The following is a 24,555-nucleotide window of genomic DNA, read 5'->3' on the forward strand; positions in this document are numbered from 1 at the left end:
CTGGCTTGGCTACATTTGGGCCCAAGAACTCACCTGCCTTTAAAGGTGTAAACAGAAACAGTGACAAGCACTTTTTTTGCTGTTCTCCTTTTTTTCCCTCACTTCTTTCTCCTTTTTGCACTGGAGCACCCTTAGAAGACTCTTTGTATGCTAGAATCCTGGTCATCTTCCCAAACACCATGCCAACAAACCAATTGAACTGGCACTGATATTTGCCACAAGTTACTGCAAAGAACACACTATTGTGTGTTGGTAGCTGTAACAGAATTAAAATGTAGACAGAGTTCTAGAAAATCTGGAGTGGGACTCCTAATCAGATTCCTATCAGAATTCCTTCCAAAGGACTTTACAGAATATCTTTATTTTTCTTTCATAGGAAAATATATTGCTTTCAATTCAGCTGTCTCAGTCTTCAAATAGTGATTGAAATGAATTCTTGTGAACTGGAAGCAAAATGCACTGTTTAGGCATAGATGAATGAATGCTCTGCAGGGTGAAGCTGAAGAGCTTCTTTTCTAAATAAGAGAAAATGAAACAGATTGATTTTGTATGGGCCTAATGCTGTCAGGAGAATTCTGCACTCTTGGTTCTCAAGTGTATTCAGGGTCTTAAGACTGACAAAACTGGGACACTGACTGGAAAGAATTGTGCTTATTTTGGAAGTGGATCATTCCCTTTTGCATTATAAAGTGTATTTTTCTAGATGCGCTGTAGGGCAGCACAAGCAAAACATCTGTTAGTTCTGTTAGACCAGACCTCAGATACTTAGGGAGACAATCAAGTAGAGGAAGAAGGTCTCCTCAGCTTTTGGATTTGTTCTTTGACTGTCCCAGGCTAAAAAATTTTATCAGACTAAATATTATGTTAAGTAAGGTAGCACGTCTGTCTTATTTGTTTTCTTGTCCTTGTATTTAATATGAATTTTGAGATGTATTGGTTTGGTAAATTAGGTTTATTATCTGCTCAAATACTTTGCATTTTGGCCACTGAGTTGATCTGTTGGCCAAGTTGCTACATTTCTTAGCCTTTGTTTTGGTGTACTAAAAATGTTTCCAAAATACATTGGAGCTCTTGGGTAAAGGAGATTTAAGTTAATAATAATTTTTTTAAATATGTATTCAAAACTTTTCTCTCTACTGTTTCAAAGCAAGAATAAAATAAAAACAAAACAACAGGCCAAAAGAATAGGATCCACTTTTATAAAATGAAATATCATTAAGAAAAAGCAGCTAAACAGGGGAAGGAAAGACAAATTTAATACATTCATTCTGACACAGGCATTCTGCTCCAATACACTATCCTGATCTTTTCTGAACATATTTTAAGATACCTGATTTCTGTATTGGAATGCACTTAATTTTATGGAAAAGAATATTGAGGTTGAGTCTAAATATAAAAAAAATATTTGTAAAAATGGAACAAAACAAGTCCTCATAATCAGCTTTTATTGTAAATAATCAATACACAGTGCAATAGCATATTAAAGAGAAGCTGTAAATGGCTTAAGTTACTTTTAATAAATAAATGAGTGGCTGCCCCCAGGCAACATTGTTTAAAGGCCTGATGAATCTTTGAGTTCTAGTCCCACATCTGACACTTATTTGATAGAGTGGCCTGGAGAAGTCATGTCCACACATTATGTTTCATCCCCTTAATCTGTAAAATCAGTATGAAAATATTTGCTCCCCAGGCTGTTGTAGAAATTAATTAACATTTCCATAGTTCTTTAAAGATGTAAAGTGCCAAATAGCATTATTATTATATTGCCTCAGCCTATGATTTCTTCAAATGGCACAACATGGGTCAGTAGTTAGATGCAAACTTCCAGTGAAATTTAAGGGGTTTGCATGATGTAGTTCTGCAGTACAAAATAATAACAATTTCTACTCCAAGCTAATAATAACGAGGTCTCCAGTATTTTTTATGAGTCATTGTGCTGCCAGGTGTCATTTTTCAATTTGAAATAAAAACCAAGAACCCCCCTAATATTCTATGGTTATTAAATACTAATGGAATTTTTCCTATTGATAGAGGGAAGGGTAGTGTTTTAAATGGTTTTCATGATTGGATGCTGTACTTAGTTTTCATTATTTCTTCTTTTCATGGCAGAAAGCATCCTTCATCTGCCGTCATTCCCCTGTTTGCCACTTGAGTGTTTGTCCTCAGAAGTGGCAGCATTTAAGTGGCAGCATTTTGGTGAAAGGTGATGTCATTTTCTCTCCCTGCTTTCTCAAGTGGTTTCAATGTCCATCATGATGAGAGATATCAGAGTAAGCCATTACCAGATATTATTCAAGGCTTTGATGAGGTGAGGTTTGAAACTGCTGGTTCTCTTTCTTCTCAGACATTCCAAAGTATATGCACTAAGGAGTATTATCTTGCAAAATGGAATGGACTTGTTGAAAATATGCTTAATTGAAAGTGATCGAGTAAAAACATAATTTAGTGAGATAATGGCTATGCTGCTTCTTATTCTTGCAAATAAAGGAAATTTTAAATTCTTATCTGCAGTCAGTTGATGAGCTACCACAGGAAATACTTTATTGACATCATTGCAGCTTACAAGTTCTGTTAGCTCTCCTTAACCCTGAGGATGGGTTTCAAGTAACACATTTTCAGCCTCTTCCTCTCATCCAGAAGTCATTTGTAGAACTACATTTTTATGTCTGACTGATTGTGGCTTCAGTTCAATGTGCCAGGTGAAGGACTCAACTTGCTTGCCTGGGTGGGAGTTCAAGCCTCCATCTTGGAGTTCCAGCTTTGCCTCATCTACAGCCTGCCAGCCATATGACTTCCTCCAGATATGAGCTAGCATGGAAGCCCTGGGGAGCCTGCATTTGAGACACAGCTCCCATTCTTAAGACAGTGCAGCTATACTATGAGAAGTTTATGCTTCCAACACCTTTCCAACGGCAGAGCTTGTTTGCTCTTGAGAACTGGTTAGCAAGAGACACTACGTTGGCAAACCTAGAGCTGTAGTTTTCTTTGTTTTATTAATTAGCTAGATTTGCATACTATCATTCCCTCCAGATAAGATAAAAGCTTGCTAAAAGTTCATTATCTCCCATCACTATGCCTGCCACATTTGATAAAGTAGTAAATAGAAAAATTAAGACTAAATTAAGGAAAATAAAGGATCATTCAAAGGATTTCCAACAGCATTGGTTTGGAGCTGTGAATTACTTTTCTTACAAAAACCAGACACCCAAAAGGATAGATTATTTAAAATTCACAATTGAACATAATACTCTTGAGCATGCAATGGAAAATTATCCTACAGTATCAGGGGAATTAATTAGACACAGCTTCCATCCTGATATGACAATGTTTTGAACTCACTCTGCACTTGTTTTGCACAAATCTGGATACAGATTAAAGCTTATCTTTGCCTATAAACACATAACAAAACTACAGCCAAGCCTAAAATTAGGCCTGAAATTCTGTAGGTATCTACAGCTCCTGAATTTCCCTAGCATCTTTTGTTTTCAATTACAGTATACAATTTCTGTTTTCCATTTAAATCCAGACACTTCTAATGAAAAGCAGATGTAAGTTAACATTGTCATGATCCTGTCCTTAGTCCCAGATCTCTGTTCTTGTCTCCAGTCATGCTTGCCTAATCTCTTGGGCCAGCCAAGATATTAGATATTTAGGTAATTAGGTATTTAGATATTAGATATTTAGATATTAGATTTAGATATTATTTATATATATATATATATATAATTTAAATATTAGTTATTAGATATCTAGGTATTTCATATTGTAAAAATATCCAATACAGGGAATGAAACTTATAGACAGCTACTTTTTGGGCTGTTTTGTTATTTTTGGTTTTTTTCTCTAAAAATAGTTTTTTTCCCAGTTTCACTCATTGAACATGTTCACCAGAGGGACACATGAGCATCATAGCTGGAACATGGGAGGAGGAGGAAATAATTTAACAAGGATTTGAATTTATCTCAATTTAAATCATCATGGAATTAAAGCCTGGTAAAAACCTTGATAGCCAGAGATTTCTTCTATGATTAGTGAAAAGGTAAAAGTAGCCTAAATCACTTTATATATCACCCTATATAGAATTTGATTTTTCTTTATTCTTTATAGAGAGATCTTGGAGATACAATTCTCCTACAGTTGTGTTATGGACTAAGTTAAACAAGTAAATTTTGGAATAAATTAGAGTTTTAAATCCAGATTTTATAAGTGCAGATGTTATGACATGGCTTCTTCCCAGATCCAGTATTCATGTAACAGAAATTGTTACATGTGCTCACGGATGCATGTGACAATGTCTGTTTCTCATATACAAAAGTGCCAAATATTTAAATTTGCCTTCCATTCTGACTCTGATAGCATGATGACTAAGTACATATATTATCATATCTTCTGTGTATAACCAAACATTAATATAAATCTACCTGATTCATTCATTGTACAGAGAAAAGGCCAAGAAACTTATTAATCTCATGTTATCTTGGACATTAGTATGCCATTATATTGGGGAAATTACCATTAGGTAGTCCATTTTATTTAAAGATTTCTAGTGCTTTGCAATACAAATTTTTTGAAAATTCAGCACAGTCAAATAAGGGGAAGCTGACATTTATAAGATTAAATAACCACTCAATTTGCCCCTACAAAATGTAGCATCAGAGAAAGTCATAATTCAGGTATCTTTTATTCCACTCACTCTGACTGCTGTCTTGCATAGGATTGAGTGACTTTACACTTAGGATAGCACAGTGTGTATCCAGAATCATGTTATGGATACTGTGACAGTACTGAAATAGTCTGTCCCGTCTGTCATCTGCAGTCGTCTGGCCAGACTGCACCAATTAAAACTCTACAGTGGGTACAGTTCAAAACCAGTGGGGTTTTTCCAGAAGTGCCAATGAGCACTGCACCCAGTGGATTTCTCTCTCACAATCCTGTAGGCAGCAGTAGGATTCACTGACAGAGTCACAGGCAAATTGATGTAGCCTAACTGCAACAAAGGATTTAAAGGCATATATTTCAAACAATCAGGAGGACTGGTACTTGTGCTGTGTTACCCACACCCTGTGGGTTGAAACCCGATACTTCAGCTGTGGCATGCCTGTACCAGCCTTACCAGCTCTTTCTTCTGCCTCTAATGCTCTGTCAGTCTGATCTGTCAGGAAAACAGGACACAGATTTCTCTAGCACCCTGTAACACAGACATGGTACAATAACAGATCTCAGATTTTCAGCGGTATGAAAAAGTAATCAGAGGCTAGAGAGCCCATTTGTCAATGTGGAGGAGCATTCCCCCATCCCTTTGCAGGCCGCACTATGACCCCAGAAGCTCGTTAGGCCTCAGCCCTGATGAGCAGCGCCTGGACTCAGCATCTCGAGTGCCTCAGAAACATCATCTGCTCCAGAAACTGCTGCTCTAACGGGCTCTTGGGGTTCTTTAATTATGAACAGCCTTGGAAACGACTTTTCTTGCCTGAATGGCATAACAGTTTTGTTCTTTCAAAGAAAGTTCCCCAAACCGTGGCCAGGGTGAAACATTGCTGTGATTAAGGCCCTTGCTTGCGGCCTATGGACAGAGATCCAAAATGAGGCCCTTGGAGCTCTCCAGGACCAGCACCCTCCCTCTGAGGGGCACCTCCTAGAGCCAGAGAGCTCTTGTTTGCTGTACTCAGAGGTTGCTGAACTACAATGGATCCTGGGCTGAAACCCCCACTCCTCGAGGCCCAACCCTTCAGCTGTCAGGAGACACAAAGGCATCCAAGGTGAGCATTTCATTGCCGTCCAGGGGAATTTGTCACAGGCACCTTGCACTGACTCTTTAAGTCTGTGTGTGTTAACACAGACATATGCAAATGCTATGGCAAATTTGGAAGAAATGCTGCTCTCTTAGGTGTTTAAGTACTTTAGGTATTTAATCAGTTAGGCCTGAAAAGTTATCAGCTAAGTTAAATACTGGTAAAGTCTTGTTCCTTTGCTAAATTGTTAAGTACTATTAAGTTTGAGTGCTGTGAGCCTTTAGGCCGTATTCCTTATTATCCTTGCCATTCCTATCCTTTTGTCTCACACAAATACACACACACACACACACACACACATAACACACACACAGTTCTTGGTTAATTTCAGTTTGGATTAATTGACTGGATTTTGTTTGTAGCTCTTTTTTTCCTCTGGTATGCCTTAACCACCTAGTAAGCAGTAGAGTAATCCTTGCCAATGAACTCTGTCCTGCTGTTGCTAGATACTAAATCTGGTTTTTACTGATACCTTTGCTGGTGATTATTTCAGTGATCTCAAACATTCATTGATAACAACAGTCAAGGCTAGAATTCACCTGACCAGGTGATGTTTAAGGGATTTCCTTATCTAAGACACTGCCTTACTCTCCTGAAAGCACCTCTCCAACAATCAGTTTTATGTTAGCCTCACAAGAAAGAAAGAGGATTATGCACTATGCATAATCTTCATATAAATTAGTAACAAATAGTCTTCATACAAATTAGTACTTCCAACAATCCATCAGAAAAATTCTTTATAAATTTCCCTATATGCTTAATACCAATTGCTGTTTTAATCAGAAATCTGAATTTATCCTAAATAAGTCAGCTTTTACACCAGAGATGCTATTAGCTTGTGACATTTTATAGGAAAACCATGGTGGTTTGTGCACATCTAGCTCAAAGTGATAAAACCCCCATATAAATCAATGGGTTTTTTTCATTTTACTATCACATGTAAATAGCGGTCTTGCAAAGCACTTATGGAAACGCATCCTAATGACAACATTTTATCAATTTTCTCTCTCTTGGGAGTTAACAGAACCATGTGGATTCTAATGCTTAAGTCTATGGCATCAGTGCTTTTTATTCCCCTGGAAAGACATTACAGACTCACCCCAGGTCTAAGCACATCTCTCCCAGTGGTTATCGTCAAGTGGTCTCATATTACCAAGTCTTAATAACTTTTGTAAAGCATTGCTCTACAGTTCATTGATGCACACTGCAGGTATCAAAAGTAACTGCAACTCTGAAATAGAGACATTCTGTTCCATTTACTTAATTTGCCTGTTTTGTCAGTAATGCACTTCATTCCCAGATTCCTATCTCAGAACTTAAACTGAAATAGGGGAGGGGACCAAGTTATGGTACAACCAAAGTAGTGCCTCATTGTCGTATTCAAGAAAATGGTCTTGACCATAGTCTGATAAAGACAAAGCAGTGGGGTATTTGTGCCACAATGCTGATAGGATTTAGGCCTAAACAAAATATGTCTGAATGTGACTTTTTTGGGAATGCAGTTTGAAGTAGCCCTCAGGATGGTCTAAACAGGTAGAGTCAGGCTGGTATCCTGCAGACCAAATCTCACCTTGGTATACTCCATCCAGTGTCTTGTCTTCTCCTCAGAGGAAGGAGGGAAAAGCTTTGTGTCTAACATTAATATTTTCTCCTGTGATAACCACCTTTTCTGTATCACTGAATCGAGACTGAGTTTCCAGTGTCAAGCACCAGTCCTGATGTCTGTCAGGCTTGGCCCACCTTGTCAGTAGGTGATATTTTAGAGCTCAGCAGTAGTCCAGTATGGGAAGGACATGAGCGACATTTCCCTCCTTTCACTTCCTGGCTGTAGCTAAGGAGGTGGGCACAGCCTTCAGCATTGGCACACAATTTCACAGCCCAATTACATGATGACTCAGGGGGATATGACTAGCAAGTGTGATGTTTGCTATTTGGCATATCTGTCAAAGTCCTATAGATATTTCTTGGCATTTGTCCAGTTGTCTCCTTAATGTCTTATGACATGTGTTCCCAAAGAGGCTGGATTGTATGTTTACATTTCCCTGGCCAGAAAATAAGCACCAAAGCAGATATTCCAAAACTGAGTTTATTAAGCAATGCAAGCCAAATGGTTTAGAAAGAATTTAATTTCCATACCTTGTTTTCTTTACGATTTCTCTTTTATGATGCACATAATGCATACAGTGCTTGCTTTAAACAGGTGCAGAACTGCCAAGGGACCAGGAGGGCTGCAGTCCCTCATTAATACACCCAGTGCATGAGGCATTCTGGCCACATCACATGGTAGTAAATGTAATGTGAGCAGGAACATTCCTAGATACTGATGCCAAGTGGCAAAGGATGTCCCATGCCTGTGCTGGTTTATTCTGCGACCTACTGAAACAGAGTGCTGCATGCAAACTGCTTATTGAGAATAAGCAAAGCCCAGGAATAATTTGGGAAACTGCTATTTGTCATGGGCGAAATGCCAGGTGCCACTCTAGCAATTAAGATTCAATGCCCTTGGAATTTGCTAGGATTTATTAGCAGAGACAGTTTTCAAGAAAAGCTTGCAACATTTCACCATGTTCACCATGTTCACCATCCCAAAAGTTCTGCCTCCAGCTCTACCAGTGAACGGTGATCTCAATTAAAGGCCAGGGTGATGGTGGCCATGGAAATCCACAGACCTGCACAGAAGAAAGCACTTTGCATTTCTGTATTACCTCTCTTCTTCACATCTCCAAAAAGTATCAGTGTCGCAACAGGAAGTTGCTGTGTGTTGTTTGTCCTACTTTACATAATGGATGCATAATGTGCAGTTCTGAGTGCATGTGTGAAAGCACTATCAGCATTAGTTTCATTTTGCCATAATGTACTCATAACTACAGAACTTTTCCATGAGAAAAAATTATATTAGGCAAATATAGCTTAGTCATAAGAGTCAGTCTGATTTGTGTATTTTGAACATACAAATATGTAAAGAGCACATGTTGAAAGCATGAAAACTAGTTGCTTAGGTACAAAAAGTTACTTCCCTTGAAGAGACTTTCCAGTCTTCATTTTAAGAGAGCTCAGAGCGTAAGGAGTCCATTTATGTTAATAGCTAGAGTCAAAAAATCACAGTGAAGTACTACAACCTAATTTACAGGATGTTTTTGATTGCCTCTGTTGAGGCCCTTTGCTGAACAGGCAAGTTCCAGAACCATGCATTAAGCAGACCTAGCTGCTTTCTATTTTGATTCTAACAGCAAAGGTATGATTTAAGAGGTCCTTGTATAAAGCAAAAGAATTAAAGATGTTGCAGAACATATTAACATAGAAGTAATTTTATTATTCCATCAAATACAGAAAGTAAGCACTCCCTTTAATACAGTCTGATTTTTCACTTTCACATTACTGCCAAACTACACTGAAACTCTTCTGTGACTTCTGCACCCCAGATCCAGGTGCATCTAAGACCTGCAAGCCTAGGATCCTATTCATGACATAGCTTCTCAAGCCAGATTCATTTTAGCATTAAAGAATTCTTCATAGTTTCAATTCACTAGAGCAATATACTGTCTACAAAGTCAAGCAGATGCTGTTCCTTGCCTCTGCTAATTCACTGAGTAGGGGTGGATTAATCATATGGGGTCTTGTGAGCCCCAGGCCAAAGATATGAGCAAAGCAGGCTGTGGGTGAGAGCAGTAAATAGTTACATTCCACCTGTTTACTCTGTAATGCCTTTGTCAGCCTCAGAATTGATACCTGATGCCAGCAGTAGGACTGGATGACATTTAGAGGTAGTGATGTTGCATGGAGTATTCCTTCCCAGTAGCACCAGTAATTACTGTACCCCCTCTCTATAGACCACCACTCCAGCAGCTCTAAGAGCAATTCACTCACCACAGCTCTCAGCCTTAACTTACACAGCCCACTCTCCTCTTCCCATGCCTGCAGCATCCCAGCTGCTCACTGTGGAAGCAGCAAAAATAAATAATGGCATTATTAAATAATGACAATAGAAGTAATGGTATGGCTGAGAAGCTCTTCCTGTATGCCAGCAGGGAGCAATACATGTAATGGAAAAGAAACCACTTGGTAGTTGCTTTCATACCCATTTCACTGTTTCAAACTGCTTTGAATTTGGATATTTGCAAGATATATTCTTCATAAAACACTCAAGAAGCACAGGCATTGTGCCTGTTGCACATTATATATGAGTGCCAAGGCCAGTTTTACTGTGTGCACAAGGGAAACCAAACCACTGTGTTGATCCACAGTTCTGCATTGAAGGTGACTGGTTTGAGTTAGTCTTATTCTCAGCAACTCAGCCTATTTGTCTCTTCTCACATACTTTCTCCTGGGATTGCCAATTTGTTGGCCCCCCTAATAAGAAAAAAGAAAAATTAGTACAAGTGATGTTTTTCCAGATTGCTTAATTAATAACTATGTTTGTTCAAAAAAAAAGTAATACGAAAAAAATTAATACACTGTAGCTTTTATTATCATTTCACTTTGGGGGCAGTTTGGGCTGAGTTTCAGATCTGTGCTCTGAGTGCTGAAATGGTTAAGTAACTAAAAAGATACAAGTAGATTTCAGGCACTTCAGACTGAATTCATTCTGCAGTGATTATTATGTTTGCCAAAAACCTTGCTTTGCCCTCCAAACTCATGCATCCTATTATACCTGCAGTCAGTAACTACTCTTTCTAAAGCTGTGGATGCAGGAATCACCCCTGACAAATGGTGACAGATCGTCCCCATGAGGCGACCAAGAACTCCGACTGGAATCGGTCTTTCACAGCCCTGTCACCGAAAGACAAAAATTGTTCACAGCTCCTGACTTCTGTCTCAGGTCTCCTGGACAAAAGGAACTGCAGAATGAAGTATGTTTTTTTGTATTTATGTATTGTTTCAATTTTTAGAAAACCCCCTTTTCTCTGCTCTATTTCCACAATAACTGAAAATGACACTGTATCAAGATGAATCTGTGAACCAGAAAAAAAATGCAGTGTAATTAGAGACAGCAGGAACTACGTTTAATTACACAGTCACATCATAATCTGAAGCAGAAATCAAAGCAGCCCAGTGAGGAAGTCTTAACTGTTTTGCCTGCTATTGTTCATAAGATGTTGAACAGGATACTGATGTTTTTTCTGAAGTGGACATCTGTCCATGGAGAGTAGAATTACAACTACCAGGTTCATTGTACATCAAAATTTAGTGACAATTTGGCAATAGTGGCTGCGATCTGTGATGAAATGATGATGACTCAAGTTTTTTCCCAAATCCTGTCTACTATCAGACTAGGGTATAAAGAATTGCCATATATTTTGGTTAATGGGAAAAATCTTTCCTGTCACTAAGTAGATGGGGGTTTTGGAGAATGGATGATAAAACACAGAACAGAAAGCTTTCAAGAAAATGGGAAGTTACTATCCAAGGAAGAGGTAGAAAATGAGAAGAAACTGTTTTTAATACATATGAAACCAAGAAGCTTTTATATGCCTGAGCTATTATTGAAATCTGCCTGGATGTGATTACAGGGAGCTGTTGTTTCATGAACGATTTTTAATCCTGTTGGCAGAGTCAGACAGGGTGTAAATTTGCAAGTCGATTTGTATGCAGATCATCCTGCTGCTTTGGTATTGATTTGAAATATGCAGGAGGAATGTTCCCTGCTTTATAAGGAAATTGACTGAAAAGGAAAAAAAGATGATCTGAGTCCCAAGAGCTTTTGTTAAAAACGGCTGGAGGAGACACAGTATGTCATTCCAGGAACTGGAAGAAACTGTATCCAAGATGCTTCAGCTTAAATGTAGAGCTGCTGACATCTGGTATGATGGTTATGGATGCAAAGGGCACTAGACTAATCCATTTGTTTTTCACCTTTGAGGGCACTGGTTTGACCCACAGTGCCTGTCACAGTGTAATGACCCAAATGAATCCTCTTTCTGAAATCACTTTTAGCCACTTCATCTAGCAGCTCCTCTTTTAAAACCTCAGCACAATATCACTGTCATGGTTTTAAACCAGTACCTAAAAAAATCACTAGAAAACTTACTTATTTCTTGCTGTGAGATATGGATTAGAACAAGAGCAAAACAGGCTTAAACTTAAAAGGAACAAATAAAGTTTATTAACAAAAACTACAAGAATCCAGAATAAAACCTCCAGAAACCCTTTTTTCCAACTACCCAACCATTCCCTTGTTCACATGACAACATAGAGACAGAAAAAAAAAAAAAACTTTGGTGGTTAAAATAGTCCCAATTCTTGCTTTAGTCCTTTCATCAGTCTTTGTAGAGAAACAGAAGTCTTCTTCTGCTAATCTATGGAGTTTTTCACAAGTAAACTATTTTTCTTCATAGCTTTCTATTTCTCTGATGCCAGCTGCCTGGAAATTCTGCCATCAGTTCTCTCCTCCCATTTTACATCACTCTGAGGTGTGTTATGGGTCAATGAGTCTAAGGATGTCATTTTTAAGGATGAGTTATTCAAAGGCAAAAGTTCTCTTCATCTGTTTTTGTGAGCCTGTCTGGAAACAGAAGTTTTCTCTTTGCCTCTTAAAGGCCACAAATCAACTATTACTTCTCCCCCTCTGTTCCAGCATCTCACAGGATCACAACTACTTCACCATTGCTCAAAATCCACACTTTGAAACACTCCATTCCTCCCAATATACTCTGTCATGAATGAAATTAGGTTTTTTTTTCAGAACACTACTGTCCATTTCCATAGCTTTAACAGAAAAATATTTCAGCTTATTAAAGCATCTCCTTATTTTCTCTTCCCCATCTAAAACGTAATTCATTTTTTCACTCTCTTTGATAGTTTCTGGTGTCTCCTTACATGTTGATCACTCCCCCTCTGTCTTCCCCTCTCTCTGGGAAAAAAGGATTAATCTGCAAGTCTCATCCAGGTAGTAAAAGAGTTAGTCTTGCTCAAGCTGCAGATGTTTATGGTGTCAGGTTTCAGTTCAGCGGCAGAAACTGCAAACCGAGCCTGACCCGGCCGGCCCCACTTTCCCCCCACCACCCCCACCCTCTGCGGCCTTGTCCGGCCTGGGGCGGGGGGGGAGGCCGAGCCGGAGCCTGTTACCTCCTCAGAAGCCAGAAACCAAAGAGAACAAGAAATTCCCAGACTTACATCTTAAGGTAGGTGTTCACAGGTTGATCTCACTTTTCAATGGTCAAAACCACTGTCAATTCTTAGAAATTATTAGTTATTGGCTAGGAGAAAAACTCCCATCAGCCTCCAGCAGTTTCAACTTCCCTAGCTCTCAAAGCCAGTCTTAAAGGTACAGAAGTTAATAGATTAACATAAACCAGGTGTTTGGGGATACCAGTATCATAAAGTCACCCCAGGACACATACAAATGTAGGCTCTCAGTGTCTCAGAGTGAAATGACAGAGGCTGAGTTCTCTAGCAAAAAATGAAATGCACTGGCTGATGTCACAGACCCAACAATACCAGAGCAGTAGAAATGCTAGTTCTTCTAGTTCAGGGCAGGAGTTCAGCTTGCTAAAGTACCAGGGAGATGGTGACTCTCCCAATCCTTTCCCTTAACCAGATTTTAACAAACATTTAACAGACATTCTATAAAAAAAATGAGAACTAAAGAACTATAATTCTGATCATTTTAATTTGCTTACATCCAGGTTCTACTATTTTATTCTCCACCTCCAAGGCTGCATGGTGTGCATGATAGAAAGACTTTGGACTACTTTAAGAGCTCACATCCCCAGTGCTACCCCTTTAAAGCAAATGGAGCTGTACAGGTAAAGACAATCTAGAACTGTCTGAATAACTTTTCCGGATGTATACCACTGACTTCAGAATATCCCTAGTCCAAACTTAGACAGGTTAATCATATCAGCAACTTTAATAAAATGATTAAAATATAGACACAGGGGATTTTTCCATCTCTGTAAACAGGCCAAAGACACAGTGAACACTAAAATAACACAAAGGACAAAAATAAAATAATAGTTACTCCAAGTATATGTTTCATGCAAAGTGCCCATTTCATGCATGAGATGACAAACAAAATTGTAGTGGCAAGGCAAAGATTAAGAGAAAATTCTGACGCAATGAGCTGTGCAAAGGAGGCAATTCCAATGCTTCTAGTTATTTTTTGCTACAGACCCACGAAAAAATAAAAATAAAAATAAACCTATTGAAAATTCAGAAGACAATTTTTAAAGAGGTAACAAAGAAATTTGTTTTTAACCCAGAACACAATGGAATGTTGCAGGCACTGAATATTAGTCCAGTTGTGTAGTATTTAAAAAGAATCAGGTATATAGACAAATAATATAGTTACCTCTTACATTAGATACATTATGAAGAATACCAAAGCTCTATTGAAGATTACTGCAGATTCAGTGAATTTAAGATGCTGAACTCAGAGCACAGCATAGGGATGGTAGTCTCTACTCTGTCCTTCTGAAGCAAAATAGATCATAGTAGAGGTTGCAAGACAGCTGCCAGTGAAAAACTACCTGCTAAACAGTTGAAAAAAAATTAAGGTGTGAGCACCTTTTTTAGCACCCTTATCACCAAATCATTTTGTTGCTTGGGTTACTCTTTCATGCCAAAGTAAACTCCAATACAGCTTGAATGTCTGCCAGTGGGTCTTGTCAAATATTTGTGTATATTGTATGGACTTGCTAAAATCAAGGAGAGTTCCTTTCCTCAGCTTTGCATTTGCACCATTACATGTGGTGTTGATTGACAGGATGATTACTTTGTGTCCTGTTGCAACTGGAACATATACTTTAGCACACTGCAACCCAGTCCAGATTGTCTATTGATCTCTTGCAAAACACTTGGTTCTCAGGTTCTCATGCCCAATGTAAATGCAAGACTAGAAGTATTAATGAACTGTTCAACCTTGCCAGCCTATATGGTTTTCAAGCAGGTGAATAATGGGTCTTTCTGAAGACGGTAGCAACACAAAAAATGGGCTGTTTTCAGAGGTCAGGAAGGAGGAGTTCTGGTTAGAATCAGGATTTATCAGGATAGACTGGACAGTTATTAGATCCTTAGCAATCCATCAGATGCACATCATTGTGTTAAGAATAACCTGTTGCTCTTTTCTGCATCCAGAATTTCCTGTAGATACTTTTTTTTACGTTCATTGTTCAACTGAGATGAGATCTTTAGTTGTGCCTATCCTCAGAAAATTGTCTGTGTAAAGCAGCCTGTGGCTCCACAATAATCTCTGGGAGGGCAAGAGCTCCTGCTCTCTATATAATTTTCAGTATTTTCAATAGCACAAAATTCTTTGCAAGAGGCTGTGCCTGGTTGTAAAGATTTATCATAGTCACTAATGCTGTGGCATTGATCTTCCATCTTATATGCAGTGCAAATGAAGCAATGATATAATTGTAAAAGTTTTTAAACCATTAAAAATGTGGTGTAGGTGTCTCCACTATCTCTCCCCTAACATTTTGTAGAAATTTTCTGTGGTTTCAAGGCCCTTGAATGTTTTGGTTCCAAATTGCTCCTTCTCGACTGCATTTTTACTCAGAATATTTAATATTTATTTAATGCCTATTGGTGGTACCTCTAGAAATTGTCCTTGACTTTCACATCTTCTCCTTAGAGATACATTGTTTGACATGGATATAGGCTGCCATAATTCAATATGACACACCAAATCATCCCATGTAGCTTTCACAGTTACATTAACTCTCTAATTCTCAACAGTGTCTAACTCTTCACCTGTAGGGATGCAAATTAATTAAACTCTTTTAGACATTCCCCCTCACTATTTCCACAGAAAAAAATCACACAGTTCTTCCAATAGATGTTATCCTTCAGATGACCCAAACCATAAGTGACAGTCATTCTCATTCTCTGTGCAAAATGGTAACTAAGGGCTCACAAGTGTACTAGGATTCATAGCTCTTGGATTAGACATCACTGTCTACTAATCAACTACAGGTTGAGCAATCTCACAGGATTTTCACAGATGTTGGCTTAAAATTCCCAGACCCTAAAGCTGTCTATGTGTTCACAGTCAACTATTGCTTTAAATGCAACTTTGTCATAGCTCCTTCACCCACCTGCAGTGAAATAGAATGAAAAGGAGCCAGGTGAGTATGACAATAAAGCACACCCTTATCAGATGGAAATCCTCTCCCAGTTCCATTTCTCTGGATTTCTTGTTGTCTGTGCAACTCTTTCTAAGAGTTTTTTTATGTAGTCCACTATTCATCTCAATAATTTTGTCTGCTATGTGTCTTTTCCTCCCTTTTGGTCACTAGCATGCACTTCTTTCCAAACACAAGCAAATGATACTTTGAGACCTAGAAAAAAACTGAATTTAATCATTTTAGCCATGTCCTGTAATGGCAGAATGAAATCAGTCATTTTCAGGTAGACTATTACACCTGCATGGAGTGATGCATCAGCAAAATCTCAGTCACTCAGCCTTGAAAACAGTTACCAAAACAAGAACTTTGTTGTAAAAAAAAATGAAGCAATTATTAATATTATCTGTCCCTAATTTGTTTTAATGACTGCATCATAGCAACATTAAAAACTCAGAATTCAGGTTATCATAACCAGCCAATGCAGATAGAAGTTTGTGATAAATGTCATATGGGTAATTAAGTTTATGCATGAATAATTTGCTATGTCATCTGGGGGGACTGTGGCATTTTTTGGATGACATGTAAAATTAAACCCTGGACATCTCACAGTTCTATTGACAAATATCTAGCTGCGGTCTTTAGGCAAGCTTCTGACAGTTCCTTTCCTCATGGTATCCTAAGCTTTTGTGGCAATTTCAGCTGGGTGGAGAATTGTTTTGCAGATTTTAGCCATCAACTTCCATTACTGTGCGTTTCTAAAAACAGAGCAGATCTTTCTGCAGACAAGCGGATAATTTTTTTCAGGATTTTTCGTAGGTATTTTATGTAGGGCTTGGTTTTGATCTCATAAGCTGTGTTTTTAACTCTTCTGGTTAGAGAATATCTTCTCTCCACTTTCCCAAGTGAGATCACACCAAATTTTTAAAGTGTTTAAGTCTTGTATTTGTGAATGAAATGTAAATGAAAAAGATATGGTTGATGTTGAATGATTCTCAAACTAGTTTTGTCTTAATCAGTAGTGATATGCTTTGTTTTACCTAGTGAGTTACAGTGGTTGGTTCCACGGCAGCTGAGTCAGTCCCCACCCTGCCTGTTCAGCAAATAGACAAATAGATATACAGTAGCAGTTTGTGATTCCATAGCTGGTATCACTGTGTTAAAATTCCTGTTTAACTGAAAGAAAATGGATATCGACCTGTATTAGCCTGATTGCATGTCAGGTTCTGCATTCAGTTTGAATTATTAGGAAATAGCCAAGGAAAACTGATTGTATTTTAAAGGTCTTGTGAAAAGTTTTAGAGCTGTGCATTAGGAAATTCTGTTAATGGAATGAGAAGTAATAGTTTTTAACAGCATTAGTAATCATCCATTCTGCCTTACCTCTTCAAAGCACACTAATTTTCTCTGAATAGGTACAATAAACAAAAGTTTCAGAGTGCTGTTGGCTGCTATGTAAGATTCACAGCAAGACACAAGAGTTTTTTCCAGAGATTCATCTTGCTGCAGTACAGATCTCAAGACCAAAAATATTGGAAGCTATTACAAAACTGGTCATGAGCCACACATGAGCATCAAAATTGGTTCCTGGTACTGGAAAAATTGCAGTGGAAAGCCAGTGTGGTGGTGCCCAGTTGTGAATTACAAAAGAACAAAACTAGCAGAGCTCTGCCATCCTCCAGCACTGACCCCTAGGTGTCCTGGTTGATCCAAACAAACGCCAAGTGCTGTGGCTGTTGGAGGCCTGCAGAGCTGCAATGCAGCACCATAGGACCAGGAGCATGTTTTCCAGGCTGGTACCAGCACACTAGGCCAGATAGTTAAGCTTTGTGGAAGGGTCTTGTGATACTAAGCAACTGGTTTATAACACATTAGTCTCGGTTCTAGAAGACTGGTGTCTGCTAGGGAGAGCAGGAGCCTCCCTTGGGATGAAAGAATGTAGACCCCCTTCCTCTGAATTATTATAATTTTGAAATCAAGGTGCTTTCAGGCAGAGATCTGGGGATATGAATTACAGTTCTTTACTAGTATAACCAGGCAAACAAACAAATAATAACTACAGCAATAACAAGAAAACAGAAACAGGGACCCCGGGACAGCCTTCTCGGCTGAGATGGGATGGAGGAGAAGCTTTGTTTTCACAAACCCCTCGGGCAGTCAGTCCCGGTGCTCCTGCAGGGCTCTGAGGAACACTCGGCTGGAACAGCAGGGATGAGCTGAGCCAGTGGCCACCTGATACACCTGGGCTGGTGGCTGAGGTGGATCAGCAGCTCCGCGGCGGTGCCTGGCACTGCCACACGTCCCAGCAGGGCGGGGGTGCGAGGCCACCAACAAAGAGGGGAAAAGGAGAAGAAGCAGCAGCTCCGTCTGGGTGATGGCAAAATTCCCTTCTCTCTACCGCAGCAGCTCCGCGACCCAGCACACGAACGTCCTTCCCCGAAGCCGAAGAAAGCCAGCATATAATGGGTAAAAATTCCACGGGCAGGCCAGAACACAAAACAAAAAAAAAAAAGGACACCTAACCCTCAACAACATTATATTAAATTAAATGGAAAAAAAAAACCAAAGTAACGTGTAAGGAGAAAACAATGCATGATGCCTGTCTCTAAACTCTCATTTTTCTTAACACCTAGGGAAGAGACACTGGAATTATTGAGGATAGATGTCTGAAAGTATCAGCTTCATGCCCAGCAAGAATTTAAAATAATCTGTGAAATAGGATTAAATATAAAAAGATAATATTATGACTTATGTATTAAGAAAACATAGAGAGGAAAAATTAATATTATTTAACCATGCGTAAATCCTTTTCCACAAATACCTTGAGTGCTGTTTTGATCACCGTATCTTGAATAGACTGTAACACAGCAGCACAGAGAAGAACAAGGATGCCTGGAGTTATTGAAAGGCTTGTATATATTTAATTAAAGAACTCTTCATTGTGGAGAACAGATGACACAAAAATGGCAAGATACAAAAGGGCAAATACTGTTCTGAACTGACAATACTCTTATATTCATTCTTCAACTCATTTTCCTCCATTGGCCACTGTCAGGGGCAATAATAATGAGCTTAGTGAGCTTAGGAGACTTTTTCTCTGTCCTGCTAATAAGTTTTTATGCTCTTTTATTATTTTACACTTTACCTGTCTCAAGGTAAATTAAAATTGTCTCTAACAACTTAAACATCCTGGCAAACTGAGGCAGGTTCTTGGGCATTCAGAGGCATCCAAATTCTGGATATTTCTGAAAATGCCATCATTTTCTCCTCTGCCATGTACAACAACAACAAAAAAAGTAGCCCCTTGTTTTTCATTCTGATGTCCTCACTGCTATTCAGGAGACAAAATCATGTCCGGTCAGCAAAACTGTCCCTCAAACTACAGCCATATGTCATTCACCAAAAGTTTGAGGAATATCTCATATTCATTCAGAGGTATATATGGAGGAATGCAAATTTCTTATCACTGTTTCCTAGCACTTGCCAAGAGGCAGCATGTCAAATAAATAATTTAGTCTGGCTGAGGCACCACAAGAAAACAAAGCCATCAGTCATCTTAGCTACATTATTGATCACCAATAACAAGATACTTGCTAAGACAAATGGTTTTGTTATTATACTAGTGAATTTTAGTCTACCCTGACTAAATAAATCATATTGAACTGTTTGTTGTTTTAACATGTCCAAACATTTCGGTAATAATTTTTACCTTTCATCCTATTCAGCCATCTATAGAATATCTCTGTATAACTGTTGTTTATTTGTCTACAGTCTTTTTCTAAATGCACCTATGTATTTATCTTATAAAGCTAGGTAAGAAATTTCATGTCTGTATATGTAATTTTTATATCTACCAAATCTTGTTAGTTTTGTTGCAGAGGAAAACATGAACAAGGTGATTTTGCAAGTCAAGCACTCTATCAGCTCTCAATAAAAAGGTTTTTCTGCTCTCTTATGTTAATGAAACTTGTAAGCTCTTGTATCAGTTGTTATGATGTAATTATTTTTACTTTACATATAGCTTTTCTCCGTTATCAACATGTGGCTATAATAACAGCAGAGCCCAGAGGTTCTTAGTAGGTCTATTCTGCCAAAGTACTTCAGTATCTCAGAAATATGTTCCTTCCTCCTACTTTCTATAGAATATCTGATACCTCAGATTTTGACAGACCTATGCAGACTGCTGTATGCTCCTCTCAGCTGTCCATATCATGCTCTGGGGGAAAGTGAAGGCTGAGGATTCACTCTCTTCAGTTAATCTAACCACTTCCAAAGATATCAGGAGGAGGACTTGATCTTGAGCCTCTCAAGGGTCAAATGCTGTTTGCAAGATGCTGTTCTGTCACAGTAATCGAGAGGGGTTCTCTACACCTTGTGGATGTGGGGAAGTTAAATTTGATGCCAAAACATGGGCTGAGAATTGCTGTTGCAAATCCTAAACCCCTGAACTTTCTACATTTTTTTTCCAAGGTTTTATAAAGTCTGGAAATGATCTTCACTAGAATTTTTTATTTCATGTTAAATCTTACCAGTTAACTTGGAATAACTAAGTATTTAAATGTCTTATTTTAGGCATTCTTCAGTCGTTTCATCAAAACTAAGTGCATATGCGGGCTAATTTAAAATTACAGGCTAATTTAATTTTTTTTAATTAAATTAAGTTTAAAATGAAAAATAAGTTCCAAATATGATGTTCCTAGGAGAAATGTGATCTAAGAATGGAAGTGAATACACTTTCAAGTAAGAAAATATGTTGGGAAAAAGAGCAAAAATATTTCTATTGCTGAAAACATCATCTGAGTTTTGCTGACTTTTTATTGAGCAGAAAACTGAAAACAAGAGTTTCCTTATTCAAGCCAGAGTCCTTGGAGACTTACAGAAGTATAAAGACACAAACAAAAACCTCAGTATAATTTGGGGCCTTGAAAACTACAATTACCTCAGGGGCCTTCTGCAGTGCTACTCCCTCATGGGAAGTAGTAGTGACAAATAGTAGAGGTGTCACAGGAATCCACACTGTGATCTAATGAGATTGCACCTTGAATGGTTATATATAAACAGCAAAGGTCCAAAATCCTTGCAGTGAAAAGCTGAAATGGACCAGGCCACAGAGATTGAGAACAGCAAGCCCCAGGCTGTTCTGAACCACAATGAAGGCTCTTACAGCCATGTGACACCATAACACTCACTGTTTGGGGGGACACCCCCTAGGCATTTCTGAGCCTAATTATATCAGGCATATAGTTAAACCTCTGTAGTTATAGGCTGATCCTTGTCATGTTTATAGTCACTGTTTTGTTAAGTTTGGCTGAAGAAGGAATATGTACAGGTCTGCACCTGAAGGCTCTTGCAGAAGCCAGTTGTCGTGTTTAAGAGTTCACCTTAGCAGTGCTAATGAATCACAATTTAAGCTCTTCATAAAGCAGGTTACTGTTCAAAACACCAGTTTCCAGGAAGGGAAGCTTATTCTAGCATCTTTTTTTCATTAAATTCCCTCTACAGCAAAACTTAGGTACATACTGGTAGAACATGGTATAATCAGGAATTTTTTGCCCTCTCAACTGATTATACAGCTATCAGTCTGGTTTCTTACTATTGAGAGTTACATAGCTGTCAATCATGGTGACTGTGTGGAGGTACAGACACTTAAAACCACCTGAAAACATACTTGTTTCAAAGTCAGGAGATGAGTTCCTGAAACTAGAAATATGAACTGAATAGCAATGCAGAGCACATTTTAAGTTTTGAAGCACTTCCAGAAATTAATGAAGGCTATTACAATGTTGAAAACTTATGTCTGCAAATTTTAACAGTATTTTGAGTTTTCTTAGGATTCCAAATTCTCTTTTACACATCAAAATGAAAAAGCACAGTTATAGATGAAACCAAATTTTTAATTTGTTTTAAATGGATTATATGCTCTTATCCTCTAGGCCACTCAGGCTGAGCAGTTCTTTTTTATTTCTCCTTGTTAGAAATCCCTATGGAAATCAGTGAGATTGCTACAAACAAAAGAAAACCTTTGCCTGAAAAATCTCTCCAGGTTTCCTTTCATATCTCCATCTAAAACATCCTTGGTGGCCTTTTAGCACTCCTGAAGTCAGTGACTCAATTCACATCAATTTCAGTGAACCTAATGCTGCTAATTGATATTCCTGAAAGATGTGTCCTATATCTATGAGTTCTTTTTCCTGCTATTATTGCTTGTTAACATTCAATTTCTAATAATTTGAAGAAAAAAAATCCCTTTAATGGAAACAGAAACAAAAACAGAACTAAAAAGAGGAATGATGAGATTTCTGATCAAAGAATAGTTAAAATGTGACTAACATAAGAAGTTAGACTCTTAAGGATTTTAAACAAAAGTTTATCATACTTGCTACTATCCCCATCACACAGATGACAGTAAAAGAAAGAGATTTGGAGGCCTAACTGACACCCATCAGGCAGCTCTTTGAAGAAGGCTTAGACTTTCTGGTATTTATATCATGAGTATTTGCTATCCTGTACAAAAATCAGGCCCAGCTGTTTTCCCTAGAATTCAGCATGTTAATGTATCATTGAACATATCTAAAATTTTCTCTTGTCATGACCAAGCCCTTACACTTATCCACCACTCTTTTCAAGCCTTGGAAGAACATTCTTTTCATATTTTCTTCTCTTTTTCTTCATCTCCATACATCTCTGCACTTCCAAGAGAAGAATTCAGAGTCAAATTTTCTTGACAGTTTCAAGCAAGTACTTTGACCCACCCTAATAAAGTAGGTTAAAAAAAAGGGGTAGATAGATACTATGATCTATGATAGATACTATGATCTGTAGCTACCTCAGGCAAACAACTATGCTGCTTGATCTAATTGAAGCTCAGATGACTAGATGTGGTAGTGAATGCAAGATACAAATCTACAAATTCCCACCTACTACTTAAGAAAAGCATACATTTTCATATTGGACAAGAAAAGTAATTCCTTCTCTTTGGAACAGACTATTTTTCTATGTGTCATGGTTCAACCCCAGCCAGCAACCAAGCAGAAAAGGCCTTGGGTCTGTGTGAGTTTGCTCCGGCAGTCATAAACACACCTCTGTATTACCTACACTGTTTTCAGCACAAGTCCAAAATACAGCCCCACACCAGTCACTGTGAAGAAAATTAACTCTGCCCCAGCCAAACCAAGCACACTCTGTCATATAGCCTTATGAATTCTCAGCCTGACTAACACCAGATCTGTAAAGCATGGACATTGAATATATTCTACTGGCTGCATTTCTCAGTGGGATGGGCTTGCTGAGAACCTGCTGGCAAATCATCAGCCCAAGTGATTCTGCCTCTAGCAGGCTTCCACCTTCTTCCTTAAGCAGGAAAACTGCTCCAGTACCATATGGAAAGAGACTTTGAATTGCATCGAGAACTTTTGGGATACAGGAAGATAACCAAGATTTGAAATTCTAATACAGGTTGCTTAATTTAGAGATATTAGAAAATGCATAAATCAAACCTAAACACAGGAAAGTGACTGCTGTTGTCCTTTGAAAGATAAACCTCCAGGGATGAAGGGACATTCTTCAAATCTTATTAGCATAAAAAGAAATACTACTTTTTGTTTCTCAGCATCCTGGAGCAGAGCTGCATTTTGCTCCTAGCACTGATCTCCAAATGACATGAAAATTATCAGCAGGGGTGGCTTATATCTATGGAAATCAACCATAATAATGCCTATAGAAACACATTCATCTCTATTTCTTTATTTATATTTGCTGGCACTTTTCAAAACTGATAGACAAATTGGCTTAGCAATCACTGTCCCTTAATGGAGGGAAGCTGTGTCTTAATGGAGGATGACAGTTGAAGTGATTTAGCCTTTGTTGCAGCATAAAGGCATTTTCTTGTTTTCTTTTCCTTCCAGGGGATAATAGACCTTGTCATAAGCTATTATATACTTTGATTACAAGAAAAATAAATATACAGCTACCCCTCTCCATTTTTCTTTGACACAAGCACGAACCAAAGTTACCAGTCATACATATCTTGGAGGACACTTTTGGGTTTCACAAGCTCATACAGACAATACTTAAGGTCTCTGAGGCAAATCTAACACTCAGGAAAAAGAAACAGGGAGTGGTCAGGTGAGATCTTTTTCAGAGATGACCAAACTTGTGGTTGCACTGTTTTCTCTCTGTTTATCACCGAAAAGGCAGGCAAGATACATTGGTCCTGGGTAATTTTTTTATTATTATTATTTATTACTTCAGGAATTGTGTGTCTCCAGAACAGTCATATTAAGGATTTCTTCTCTTGTCTGATTCACTCATCTACACATTTTCTACTTTTTGAGTCAGCTACCAATTAAGACTCTCCTGTATTTGTAATTTTAGCTTCAAGTTTTTTGGAATTTAAATTCCCCATGAGTTCAAAGGGAGACAGGATATTTTCTAAAGTTCAGAAACAGTAAACAGTTCTCAGCTCATATAGTCCATTACCTTCCCTATACTATGCCACTGCAATGTGTAAAATACTTCTCGTGGGACAATTTAGGATGACATCTTATGCCTCAGTTCAGGAAATTGAAGATCTTCTACTGACAGGTCTTCTGGAACTCACAGAAAAGCTGTTGTTACTGCTACAGCTGGATATTTAAGGACTGTATACTTCCTACTTGTTTTTAACCATACCTACTCAAATTCTCTGTCCAACACACTCA

General features: G+C 38.3%; 1 long non-coding RNA gene across 9 annotated transcripts in view; it reads left to right on the top strand.

Moving 5' to 3' along the window:
* Positions 1 to 5,065: 5,065 nt before the first annotated feature.
* The window catches only part of LOC111930134 (uncharacterized), a 142,379-nt gene continuing 122,889 nt past the window's right edge, over positions 5,066 to 24,555 (top strand). For all 9 annotated transcript variants that reach the window (XR_015287789.1, XR_002865042.2, XR_015287791.1 and 6 more), the window contains exons 1-2: positions 5,066 to 5,759; positions 13,418 to 13,537. This is a non-coding gene — a long non-coding RNA (uncharacterized LOC111930134). The remainder of the gene's footprint in view (positions 5,760 to 13,417; positions 13,538 to 24,555) is intronic.

The sequence above is a fragment of the Cyanistes caeruleus genome, chromosome 6, assembly GCF_971803275.1.
Source record: "Cyanistes caeruleus chromosome 6, bCyaCae1.hap1.1, whole genome shotgun sequence".
NCBI classification, from domain to species: Eukaryota; Metazoa; Chordata; class Aves; order Passeriformes; family Paridae; genus Cyanistes; species Cyanistes caeruleus.